The sequence below is a fragment of the Delphinus delphis genome, chromosome 21, assembly GCF_949987515.2.
Source record: "Delphinus delphis chromosome 21, mDelDel1.2, whole genome shotgun sequence".
In the NCBI taxonomy this organism is placed as follows: domain Eukaryota; kingdom Metazoa; phylum Chordata; class Mammalia; order Artiodactyla; family Delphinidae; genus Delphinus; species Delphinus delphis.
In genome coordinates, this window is record NC_082703.1 from 14,679,499 (window position 1) to 14,691,984 (window position 12,486).

At 40.9% G+C, this 12,486-nt stretch overlaps 1 protein-coding gene and 1 long non-coding RNA gene across 3 annotated transcripts in view; one reads left to right on the forward strand and one right to left on the reverse strand.

The window, feature by feature from the left end:
* The window catches only part of LOC132417659 (uncharacterized), a 191,824-nt gene that overhangs the window by 128,510 nt on the left and 50,828 nt on the right, over positions 1 to 12,486 (reverse strand). The window lies entirely within an intron of this gene.
* Positions 1 to 12,486, forward strand: part of TRMT9B (tRNA methyltransferase 9B (putative)) — a 56,548-nt gene that overhangs the window by 27,978 nt on the left and 16,084 nt on the right. The window contains exons 2-3 of one of the 2 annotated variants that reach the window (XM_060001382.1): positions 6,307 to 6,503; positions 8,517 to 8,642. The gene's annotated coding sequence lies outside the window, so the exon portion shown is untranslated. Of the gene's footprint in view, positions 1 to 6,306; positions 6,504 to 7,766; positions 8,453 to 8,516; positions 8,643 to 12,486 lie in introns of those variants that run through there. The other variant, XM_060001383.1, reaches the window with a different exon arrangement.

The window sequence follows — 12,486 nt, forward strand, 5'->3', positions numbered from 1 at the left end:
TTGTCACAGTGTTTTCATCAATCTGTAGTAAAATGATAACTTTTTTAAAGGTAGAGTAAATTTTTCATAAAGCTGAATTTTATTTAATTTTAAAGGACTTCTTCAGTTCAAAATTATGACCTCCCAACATCTGTGGGGATAAACTGTTTATTCATCCATGCAATCATGGTGTCAGTGAATGACAGGTTTTTTAAAAAATATAGGTGTGTGCTAGCCTTCAAGTGAAGAAGCAGCTGGTCTCTCTGGTTCTCCAAATGTCCCTTTGAGATTTTCCGGGTCCGTGAAATCCACAAGAGTGTGAACTCCTGGATTACTAGGGGAGGGCTTAAGCTCAGGCTGAGGCAGCGGGGAAGGAGACGGGGAGACGCATAAGGGGAATAAGACGGAGGTGGAATCTATAGGACAACATACTTGACAGTCCAGATTTTACTGTACTTTGCACATGGACTCTCTTCCTGAACGTCAAATATACAATCAGATTTTTTTTCAGTAATATCCCATGAGTGCCTCTTTTGGGTCAATTGTATTATAAATGTAGTTTATAAAATACACCAATATATAATTCACTCTCACATTTCTCCCCTTAATTCCATTCTTAGAATAACCATCACATGATTTACAGTTTTACGGTTGACTACATGGGCTTCCCGCAAAAGGTCCTTCTTGAACAATCATTTGACAAGAAGATTCTAAAATGACCATGAGATTCCTCGTCATGCAACTTGCCGAAAGCTTCTTCCCTCAGAGGAAAGGGGATGGGTATTGTGCTGCTTCTCTTCTGGCTTTGCCTTTCGTGATATCAGAACCATCTTCTTCCCAGCTCCTGTTCTGGGAGCCTATTGCCTCGACTTTAACACAGACTGAGAGCTGGTTTCATCAAATTGTCACGAGCGGCAAATGCCGGAGGGCGGGAAGCTGGGGGTTATATTCTCATTTGTCTTAAATCTCATATTTGACTTTGTTCTTCTCTGGCATTCTCTAACCTACACAATCAAGATGAACTGTGACAGAGTCACAATGAATATGGCCCAGCCAGTGCCCACGGAGAAGCAGCCCTGGATAATAGATCTCATGATCAATATTGTGCTTCCTCATTTCCTACTTTTTTGTATTCTCCACCCGGAACAACCGCCCGCCCCTCACACAGACACACATTCCTCGCCTAGATGTTACCACCTTCATTTCCTTTATTTAGATTTTGGCAATACTATTCTACTCTGACATGAAGCCAATTTAGACACACAGTCTTCAAACATTTTCAAGAAAACCAAGTATTCTTTCGGACTATTTGATCTTTCCCCTAAAAGAACCCCCCTCATTTCGTCCACATTCTTTCCACATATATTTACTCCAGGGTAACCTTTCAGTCCCTGTTGGGATGACAGAGAGGGTCCTATTCTCCCAGTGCTACATATGTTGTTATTTGAAAGCCCTGAGTTTGTTCTGCTCATAGGATTTCAATTGGAAATGCCAGCTGCCCTGCTCCTACCATTTCTACTATAATCTCTGGTGCATCATTAAGTGGTTCTGTGTAGCATAGGCAATACTAATTAGAACAGCACCCTGGTTTACATGCCTCGTTATTTAGAGGGAGTAATACTCAGAGTTAAAGGATCACTCCAAATTATATTTATTTTATTTTTATGGCTACGGCTGGTCTTAGCGGCAGCACGCAGGATCTTCATTGAGGCATGCGGGATCTTTTGTTGCGGCGTGTGGGCTTCTCTCTAGTTGTGGCGTGTGGGTTTTTCTCTCTCTAGTTGAGGCGCACAAGCTCAGTAGTTGTGGCGTGCGAGCTCAGTAGTTGTGGCGTGCAGGCTTAGTTGCCCTGCGGCATGTGGGATCTTAGTTCCCCGACCAGCGATGGAACCCATGTCCCCTGCATCAGAAGGTGGATTCTTTACCACTGGACCACCAGGGAAGTCCCCGCCCCAAATTATAAACGCTGACACTGCTTGCTACCTTTGCTGCTCTATCAATAAATCATATGCTTGCTCCCTATGGTGTCATTCAACCGTTAGTCGGTGTCACTCTCGTATTCACCTGTAGCTTCTGGAGAGTGAGCACCACCCATCTCTGTTCTCAGAGCTACCAAAAGCAACAGCCGCCTAGTAGTTTCTCAGTCGGTATTTCTTGGATTCAGTCTAATTACTCTAGAACCCTAATAGCACATGGCTAACCTCTCCTCTAACATGTATTGGGGCTGACTATTGGTGACTCATGATCTCCTAACCTCAGTTTTTTTCTTGCTCTGCACAATCTCTTGATTTAATTCACTCCCTTTCTGTGGTGGGCTGGGTTTTAAATTATAAATGCTAACTGCCTCCGGGTGAAAAAGAGTTTTTAATAAACACCTTATTACCTCTTCACTGGACCAGCCCAACAACTTTAATTTTTTAATTGTGCAGAGATTTTTCCATGTAAATAGAAATGATCGTTAACTGGTTCCTTGCCTTTGCCTCTTGGGTCCATCCCCTGGACCAGGCTGGTGCTCAGGAGATTCTGTTTTTTAAGCTATTTGAGTCAGACCAAACTGTATTTGGTTGTGTCTGAACACTATATGCCTTCTCTCTTTGGGAATAAATGGTAAAAGTTAAAAAAAAATGTCACTGCCAAGTCCTAGGATAATGATGATTTTTAAATGATTTCTAATCCAGTCTGCTCCCCTGAGCTTCATATCCTTCTTACTTGGTTGTCCTTCAGATACCACAAAAACAATACGTCCGAACCTGAACCCTCCCTTGGATGTATTCCCTCTGACAGTGAACTGTAGCACCATCTAAAGGGCCTTCTTTTTTATTCCTCTCTGCCTTTCTTCACATATTTTTACCACAGACACCGATTGAGTGCTGTGTAAATTGCAATACTCAACAAGGATGCAGTGATCATGAGATCCACTGTCCCTATCTGGAAAATGTTGCCGTCAATTACAGAACATAAGGAATATATACAAACGGCCCAGGCCATACTATAAAATATAATGTGTTACTGATCACTGTGGCAATTCCGTTACAACACCTAGTCCTTCTTATAGCCTCTTTCCTGTAGATGCATACCTCTTAAGGAACCTTCTCTGGCTGTATTCACATGCATTCCAAAGGAAGCGTTTGTCACAGTTTATATATGGTCATTACCAAAGTTTCCTTCTGTTTGCCTTTCCTTCTCACTCTCTCTCTCCCTTTATTTTAGGATGGAGGTGGTAGATCTTACAGGACCAGCCTCATCAGTATCACTGCTTCCTCTTCAGTGTGTTCTTTGCCTTAACTCTTCATCAGTCACCAAGTCCTATTAATGTGATGCTCTCTCCTTAATATCTCTTGTATTTTCCCCCTCCTAAGCATCCTTGATATCATTCTTTGTCTAAAGTATTTAACTAGGTTCTTTCTCTGTGAACCTGTCCAGGAAATACTAGTCTACACTCTTGCCATAGATTTCTGGAAACCAGATCAGATTTTGTCATTTCTCTCATTGACATAATTCTATGGCTCGCCATTATGTCCAGGATAAAATCTAACTCCTTAGAAAGCTAAACTAGGTCCTATGTGGTCTGACTCCTACATACTCTTACAGCATCACCTGTCCTTCCTCCCTCCCTCCCTTCCTCCCTCCCTCCCTGTCGACTGTCTAGGTAAGAGTGTGAACTCTGGAATCTAACCTTCTGGTTTCAAATCCTGGCTCTGCTATGTGACCTTGGAAAGTCACTTATGTTCTCAGTTTTCTTGTCTATAAAATGGGGACAAGATAGTTCCTATTTCATGTAGTTATTGGGTAGATTGAATGAGTTAATATATGTTAACTGCTTATAACAGGCCCTGGATGGTAGTAAATAATATATGTTGTGTGTACATGTATGTGTGTCTTGCTATTACTGTTAAGTTACTTGAAGTTCATCAAAGATTATAATTAGTCTCATTTCTTTTTTTTTTGTATATGCTGCTTCCTATGGCTAGAATCATCCACTCCCACTTTACCTGACTTACCCCTACTGTCTTCGGAGCTCCACCTTGGTTGTCAGTCTCTCAAGGGAGCATTCACATGCGCCCCCCCGCCCACCGCCCACCCCCCCATCCCCCCCGCCAGGCTGGATGAGTTGCCTCTCCTACGTGCTCCTATAGCACCTGTGCACACCTGGATCATAATATTCATCATACCAGATGTGGGCTCTTGGCATTTGTGGTCTTAAATACTTGTGATGGCCCAAAGGTCCATGAGGTAGTAATTTGTAATAGGTTTATTTTATCTGTTAATCTTTCTGTCTATCAATCCATCAGTCTATCTATAGATCGATAGACAAAATAAGGCAAGGCATAAGTAGCTTGGGGATTCAGAAGCTCAGAAGCTCTCGGGATGTATCCATACCGATAGTGAAGGTTCTACCATATTTTAATTTTCTATTTCTTTGTATGTTTCCCGTATTAAATTTTGGATTCCTAAATTGGGGGACTTAAAAAAACCTTTATCCCTAGTGCCTTATATTTATATAACAGAGGTTTAAATAATATTTACTGAGTGAATGAATGTGTATTTTTAATTTAATAGATTTTTAACCCCAAACTGACTTTGCCCCTGAGCCACAGTTTGAGGTGCTGACCCTCTTCCCAGGAAAATATACACACATGGTTAACCTCAAAATTTCAGAAGGTTTGAGTCACCTTTGCCCTCAAGGACAGTTTCCCATTTATTCAAGGAGAAAGGGAGGAGGAATGCATTTTTTAATACTAAATACTCCAGAGATGTATGGCTGATAAAGTAAAAGGACTCATTTGAATTCAATTTTTTAAAAGATAGATACTACCCTATTTTGTCTTTGCCCAGCAACTTCTTGGAAAAGTTAACATGATTCGTTTTCAAGAGAGGCAAATTTGGATCATAATTTAGAAAACTTATAGAAAGTCAATTATCTTTATAGGTGTTTGGGGGCTATGATTTGGGGATATAGAAGAAAAGTTCCCCACCCCTGCTTTCACGCGAGTAGCTCACACATGCCTGCTGCACTATCTGAAATTCTTTTCATTCGCTACACTTTGTGACTAAGGCTTGGAACACTCTGTCCTCAGTGGCATATCTGAGAGGGTGAATGCATTTGGGCACTAATGCCTGAAGGAAAGGTGCTTAGACAGCCAGGGTGGCTGGTGACAAAGCAGCCCCTAGTCAGGGCAGGAAGGGTGAATCCCAGGGGACAGCCTTTAGCTTTGCCACTAGCATGGAGGCTCAGACGACAACATCATCTTCTTGATGATTAAGGCAGGTTCTAAAATTGCAAAAGGAAAGATGAGATCTTTTGGCTAGTAGCTCTTTCAAGACTCTTCCTAAATGTTCTTCCTAAAAAGCCAAGCTTTGTGGCTCTCAGTGGTACAGACTGTATACCTGCATATGACTGAGAGATGTCTCACAGGTGTGAGAGATAACATGTTAAAATGTACGTGCATATTCTGAAGACCAGACAGAAGCTTTGCAAAGCGCACCCGAATCAGTGCTTCTTAAAGAGGGACCAAGAGTGGGGTGGATGGGGAGCTCGGGGGAGTTCGGCGACCATCCTGAGAATCACTGTAATAAAGGCGTACAGTTCGTGGCACTGAGGTGCACACACGAAGGATGTGAAGACTGAGGAAAATGGTTGAGAACTATGATCAAGATTAAAGTCCATGGGCCTCATTTACAGGTAAGGAATCAGGGCCCCAGGTGTTACAGGATGGGCTTTTCTTACCGCACCAGACATCTCTTCAGACCTCATTTTACATCCTAAGACCTCTCCATTACAAAGTGCTTTCTGTCATACAAGGTCCTTTTTTTTTTGTTTTTTAAAAAGTAACTCAGAGTCTTTTGATGAGCTTCATGACAGACCTGCTCTATTATGAAAAAAGAAAAAAGTAATTGCGCACAACGAAGAGTAACTAGGAATACTTGTCAAAGGCACATGGAAATAGCTGATGATATGAGCAAATATTGAACAGTTAAATTGTACTTGAATGACTTAATAACATTTAGTCGTATCTCTTAAATAGTTACATTTAATTAAACCACTGCCTTCAAAGTTGACTCTCAGTGCTTGTAACTTTTTGAGGAACAAGATGAAATCACCCAATTTAATTTTGGGAGCAAGTACTGTATGTTCTACAGAAAGCTGAGGAATTGATTCAGAAACTACTCTTACAGTTCTGGCATGTTTCATATATTAACAGTTCTTTCTAATCCCTTCTTCTCTGGGTAATTTATGCATCTGTCAAGAGGTCAACCTGGGCTGTAGCTGGTTCAATATTTTTATTATGTAAAATGAACTTTCGTATTTGTTTTTTTCTCTAATAGGTCCTGTATTCCCTTCAAAGGCTCGTACAGAGTGGTCTGTCGTGCGAAGGGCCTCGCTATTTGATTCCACTCCTACTACTTTGCATTTACATTACACATTGAGAAAATTAGAACAACAACTATCACTCTCTGAGGGTGGAAACTGCCATGAATCACAAAGACAAGAAGTAATTTTCTGTAATCACAAGATGACTCAGGTTAGTAGCTTTCAGCTATCCCAGCAATTCACATAATATGAGCGCATTCGGGAAACCTAATTGGTCCCAATTCCTTTCATTTAAAATTTATGACAATGTGATATAAGGTAAGCTGGAGTTTATTGTGTTTTATTAGAGAACAAAATCTGTTTCTAGGACTTAAGCATATTGTGAAATGATAGTTTCTATCATTCAAAAGGTTGCGGTATAATTTGTACTTGAAAATAATATGTAGGTGTTACATTTGAAGTATCATATATTAAGAGGTTTAAAAATAAACCTATGTGTTTTATAATGAAGTCTTTTTATAATGTAAGTAAAGTCTTTGAACTGTCCAGACCAATTTGTATTTTCACTTTAGAATTATAGTTTGAATCTATCTTTGAGATTTAAAGCAGTTCTATTCTCTTTTTTTAACTACTGTGTCTTCTGTGGCATTTATAACAAGAGAACAGTTTACAGTTATTTATATTTGTTTTTAGTTATAAAAATGTGACTATTGTATGTCTAGGGTATATCTCTGAAACAGGCCTCTGCAAGGGAAGGAAATTATGAAACACAAAACACAACCGGGAAAGCTCCGTCTTAGCCCTGCTTCCTGAGTGCCTCTTGACTCCTACCAGGGGATTAATGATTTATGACCGAATATCTGAGGGCCAGTTTATCTGGAGGAAAGCACTGTTGTCTTGCATAGGGAGCTAAGGAAACAGCTCACTGATTCATTAGTTCTACAGTTAATTATTGAGTGAAGGCACTATGATATATATAAAAGAAAGATCAAATTTCAGTTCTGCCCTCCAGGAGCTTCTAATCTAGTTGGGAACATATACAAAGTTGAGAGTTCAAGACAGTATCAGGAGAAATGCTCTAAGAGTGATAGTGACAATAAATATGCAGTATATAGAAATACGGAGAGAAATTATTACTTTTATGGATAGCTATCCTTAAAGTCTTTACGGAGGAGAAAGAGGCTGAGCTAGACTTTGAAGGTAAGATTGTGGAAGGGAAGCATTTCAGATGAGAAAGAACAGCCTGCTGGCTTCAGCAAAGACCTGAACGATGAGCTATAAAGAAGCCCCACTCAGGGAAAGGTGAGTAGAGGTCTTTGGGTAGAGCTGAGAATTTGAGCTGTGGAAGTTATAGGACATGGCTGGAAAGCTGGACTGGGACCAGGTCATGGAGGTTTTTGAATGCCAGATGGAGGAGTGAAAGCTTCATCTCATAGAGGTCTCCTGAAGGGTTTTCAACAGAGAGGGGAGATTATCAAATGCACATTATAGGAAAATTATCCAGCATCGGCATGAACTAGAGGTTCTAAACTGCTTTTCCTGGGTTCATGGAGGGAAATTACAAGTTACAGCCATCAGGCTAAGAATAGCACATATGCAACGTGGTCTTTGCAGTTGCCTTTTACTATAGGAGCGTATGGTGTCTCCACCAAGTGAATAGTGATTGAAAAGGAGTATTGCAACCTCCCAGCATTACGGATATATTAGAGGTTGACGGGTGTGAGAAGTGGGAGGAAGGCAAGGGGGACAGAGAGACCAACTAGAAAGCCGTAAGAACAGCTCAGATACTAGGTTGTGGCAGCACAGAAAAGAAAGACGGACAGGTGGCAAAGATGGCCGCACTATGACAACAGCTCTGATCTTCTCTTAGTCCAGCATTGGTTCCAATAGGACATTGCATCCCACCATGTTCTGTTGCCAGAGGGCTCCAACAAGAGTCCTTTCATCTATGTGTGGCAAGTCCTCTTGGGACTCTGGTGGCCACAGCGCATCTCTTCCACTGTGACACCCCCTGACGTCCACGTGGTGACCGTGAAGATGAATTCAAGTCTGAAATAAAGTGCTTTGCCTGCAAACATCAAAACAAACGAGGAGGGATTTGTTGGGAGTATACTAAGTAGCTGATAGAACAGAAGAGCTGCAAACCAAACCTCAGGAAAGGTAAGACTTAGGAGAAACTGGACGATATTTCTTTAGTGATCTGACTTCAACTACCTCTTGTCAGTTTCCCAGGGGAGAGAGAATGATTGTCCTAGATTAGGTCATGTGTCCACCCCTGTCCTACGTGACTGGCAGGCTCCAGCATCACTCGAAGTCCAAAGAGAGGTGCAGTTCCTCAAAGGAAGAGTGGGTAAGCAGAAATTTTAAAAAGTATTTAATCTCTGAAATGTCTGGGATTGTAAATAATGGTCATAAGTGCTTGGGCTCAGGCTTGGGGAGAGATTAAGTATTCCCTCGAATCTTAGCTCTGCAAAGTTATTTTTCACTACGACCTTTGACAGATTCTCTTCTTTTTCAAACTGATGTCTTACTGTTAAATACACACACACACAAGTTGACAGAAACTGCTTCCAGCAATACCTTGATGCCTTCACGCTTTCAGGTCCACAGATATTACTGTCCTTTCTCCCTGCCTCTCTCCTTTCCTTCCCTGGCTCACAATATTAAATTAAGTTTAAAAAAGTGGGATATAGAACCGTATTCTGTTTTCTCCCAATTTTGTTCTATCTACAGTAAAAAGTATTAGTATTTATAAAGAAAAGACAGGACAAACTCACATGGTAACAAGTTATCTTCTAACAGAATATGATTAATAGTTTTTACTTTTTCATTATCTAGATAGATAATCAAGATCCTTTATGATGAGCTGTTTGTTCCCTTGTTTTTGGCTTAAAACATGTACACTGTCCATCCATAAAGGGGAGTCACTCAGGGACCTGGGCTGATGTTTCCACGATCACAGAGACACACACTGGCTCATAGAGCTTCTGCCCAGAAGTGATTCACATCTTCTCTGATCACATGTAATGTTCAAAGCAAGCCCCACGGCTTTGCCTGAATCAAGCTGGGTAGACAAGTGTTATCCTAGTTACATGCCCAGAACAGGAAAAACAAACATCTGTGACCTGTTACTGACCACCCTGTGGCTAGAAGCAAGAATGCTGACGTTTCTCTCTTTGCTCCTCTCTCCATGGAAAACACACCAAGCCACTGACCTCTCCTATTAACTTCCTGTCACGTTCTCTCCTCTTTCCTGTTTTCCAAGGAACCACTTTCCATTGCACTTAAAGTCCAAAATAGTTCTTCAAGTTTTTGGTGCATTACGTTCTGACTTCTCTGTCCCTTTCAAATTACTTTCTCTTCTTTCATGACTCACCAACAAGGCATCAGCTCCAAGGCCTGGAATTTGTCAGCACACAGATTAAGACGCCTGGCTAAACCAAGCCCTACCTGCCTAGCTCCAGCTTGAACCCTATGTTACTACTTTAGCACTAGTCTTACTAGCTTAGTCATATTACCGGATTCACAAGGAATTTGCATATGTGTATACTGCAGGAAATTTAAACCCACAGACTGTTGAAAATGTCATATTAGATGGCCCCAACTCTACAAATCAATTTCATGGTCACCTATATATTCTGCAGAATATAATCTTAAGTGTAAAATAAACAAAATGGATTTATATTGTTCACACACTTTATAATAGCTCTTTGAGGCTACTTGTTTATAGTAGAAGGAGGGCAACTTGGGGGGAAGACTTAGAGAAAGGTCTCCATGGGGTGTTGTTCAGATACTACAGATTCTGAGCTTGTAGTTGGAGCCAGATGGAGGGGAATCGAGTTTATGTTGATTGCCACTTAACATTGGCAAGTGCAATAAAGTATTAAAATTTATTTGTTTTACGGTTCTCAAGACTGTATTGCCTGATTGATTCCTTGAGGGGGGAAAGTTTTAAACAGACTTAAGTCTACTGAGATTTTGATTAAAGAGAAGAGCGCTCAGTGTTTGGGTTTTTCTCAAGTGTAGGCAGTTATAGCCAGCCATATGTTTACTTTGTAAATTCTAGTTGAGGGTGCAATATAAGCTGTTTCAGTTTGGGTGGAAGTTTTGTCAGACATCACAAATGAGATTTGTACTCTGTCAGGAGTTTGCCAGATTTTTTGCAGGGACTGTGGGCAGGTCCGTGGTAATTAGGGATAACCTACTGCTAGTTTGTTTTAAGAGTAAATCCTGAAAAGCTCTTCCTCACAGTTGAGGGAATGATGGAATTAGAATATTATCATTTGGTGATAGTATCACTCAGCCATAAAAAAAGAATGAAATTCTGCCATTTGCAGCAACGTGGATGGACCTAGAGAATATTATGCTTAGTGACATAAGTCAGAAAGAGAAAGACAAACACCATATGATTTCACTTACATGTGGAATCTAAAAAATAAAACAAATGAATGTATGTAACAAAACAGAAACAGACTCACAGATATAGAGAGCAAACTAGTGGTTACCAGTGGGGGAAAGGGGAGGGGCAAAAGAGGGTTATGGAATTAAGAGAGATAAGCTACTACGTATAAAATAGATACGCAACAAGTTTACATTGTACAGCACAGGGAAATACAGTCATTACTTTGTAATAACTTTAAATGGAGTATAATCTATAAAAATATTGAATCACTATGTTGTACACCTGAAGCTAATACAATATTTTAAATCAACTATACTTCAATTAGAAAGAGGCATCAATGGATTGTATGCTAAAAATGGTGAGTGAGATGAAGAGAAATAGGATATTTACATGGTCTCAAAGTATCTCTCATATTTCTTAAATAGAAAGCTGGGGAGGGGTGGCGGAGGGGTAGGCACTTTACAGTGGAGTAACTAGTCAGATGCCATCTTACCCAAGTGCTTCCTACTTCCTAGACTGGGAGTAATGAGGGGGTGGGCGTATGGAGGGAACACAGAGGCTGTGCAAGGACAATACCTCCTCTTACCATATTCCCATCTACAAGCTTGTGGGTGTAGGGTCCCCTCTCTTCCCACACTCCCCAGGTTACTCTCTTCTACCAAAGCCAATGTTACCCTCTGTACTCAGAGTCCATTCTGCTTGTTTGCTTGCTTGTTTGTTCATTTTTTGAAGGTCTGCTATGTGCTAACTACTGAGGATTCAGCGTTAAGTAAGATAAGTCCTCATTACCTAGGATCTTCCAGCCAGTGCTAGAGAAAAATATCTAACAGACTGTTACGGCCCTTGGTAATCTGTAGAGGATGCATGGGATGCAACAGGAGTACAAGGGGCAGGACTGAGCTAGCTGGTACGCACGAGTAGGGTCAAATGGGTTCTTCAGAGATTAAAAATACTTTCATATTGATTGGTAAAAAGCCACATTCTGAGCCCTTCCCTGGGATACTACTCCTCACTCACATGTCACAATAATTAAAAGATCAAACCCCAAATAAGCAGAGGCCTCTAAGAGCTGCTCTTGTACTCTGCCCACTCCTTTCTGATTGCCCTTATCCTGCATAGAAGTCAGGGAAGTCTTCCTGGAGGAGGCAATGCCTATGCCAAGGATGAACAGGAGTTCTCCTGGTAACGCACAGCACCCGTCCAGCCCCTGGATGACACGGGCTGTGTCATGCCTGAGAAGCCACGATCACTGAGTATTACAGGTGCATCTGATGCTGGGGAAGGGCAGTGAGAAATGGCTTCAAGAGGAAAATGGAGGCCGGATCAAAAAGAACCTTGTATGCCCCCTGAAATACCTGAACTTGATCAGACAAGCTATAAAATGCCTTTGAAGAAGTCTAAGATAGGAAGCAACACAGTAAGACTTATGTTGTAGAAAAACAATTGTGGCATAATTGAAGGAAAGGGATTGAAGGGCAAACAAACAAACAAACAAAACTGTTTACAGCCTGTTGAAGCAATTCAGCAAGAAATGAGGACCTTTTCTAAAACAGAATCAGTAGGATATAGAGAAATGGTTGGAATCCAAAAAAATTAAAAAGGTAGAATCAATCGGGCTTTGTGATTGGATTGGAGTGCTGAGTGACATGCTATGCAATTTTAAAATCTATTTAGCATCCGATAGAACGATTTTATCCAAAGTGAACCTTTCTCTGAAAGAATTGATCTTTCAGAGAAACATACTATAATTAGCTCATTCCCAAATGACTGTTTTCTGAACATGTGCAGGTAA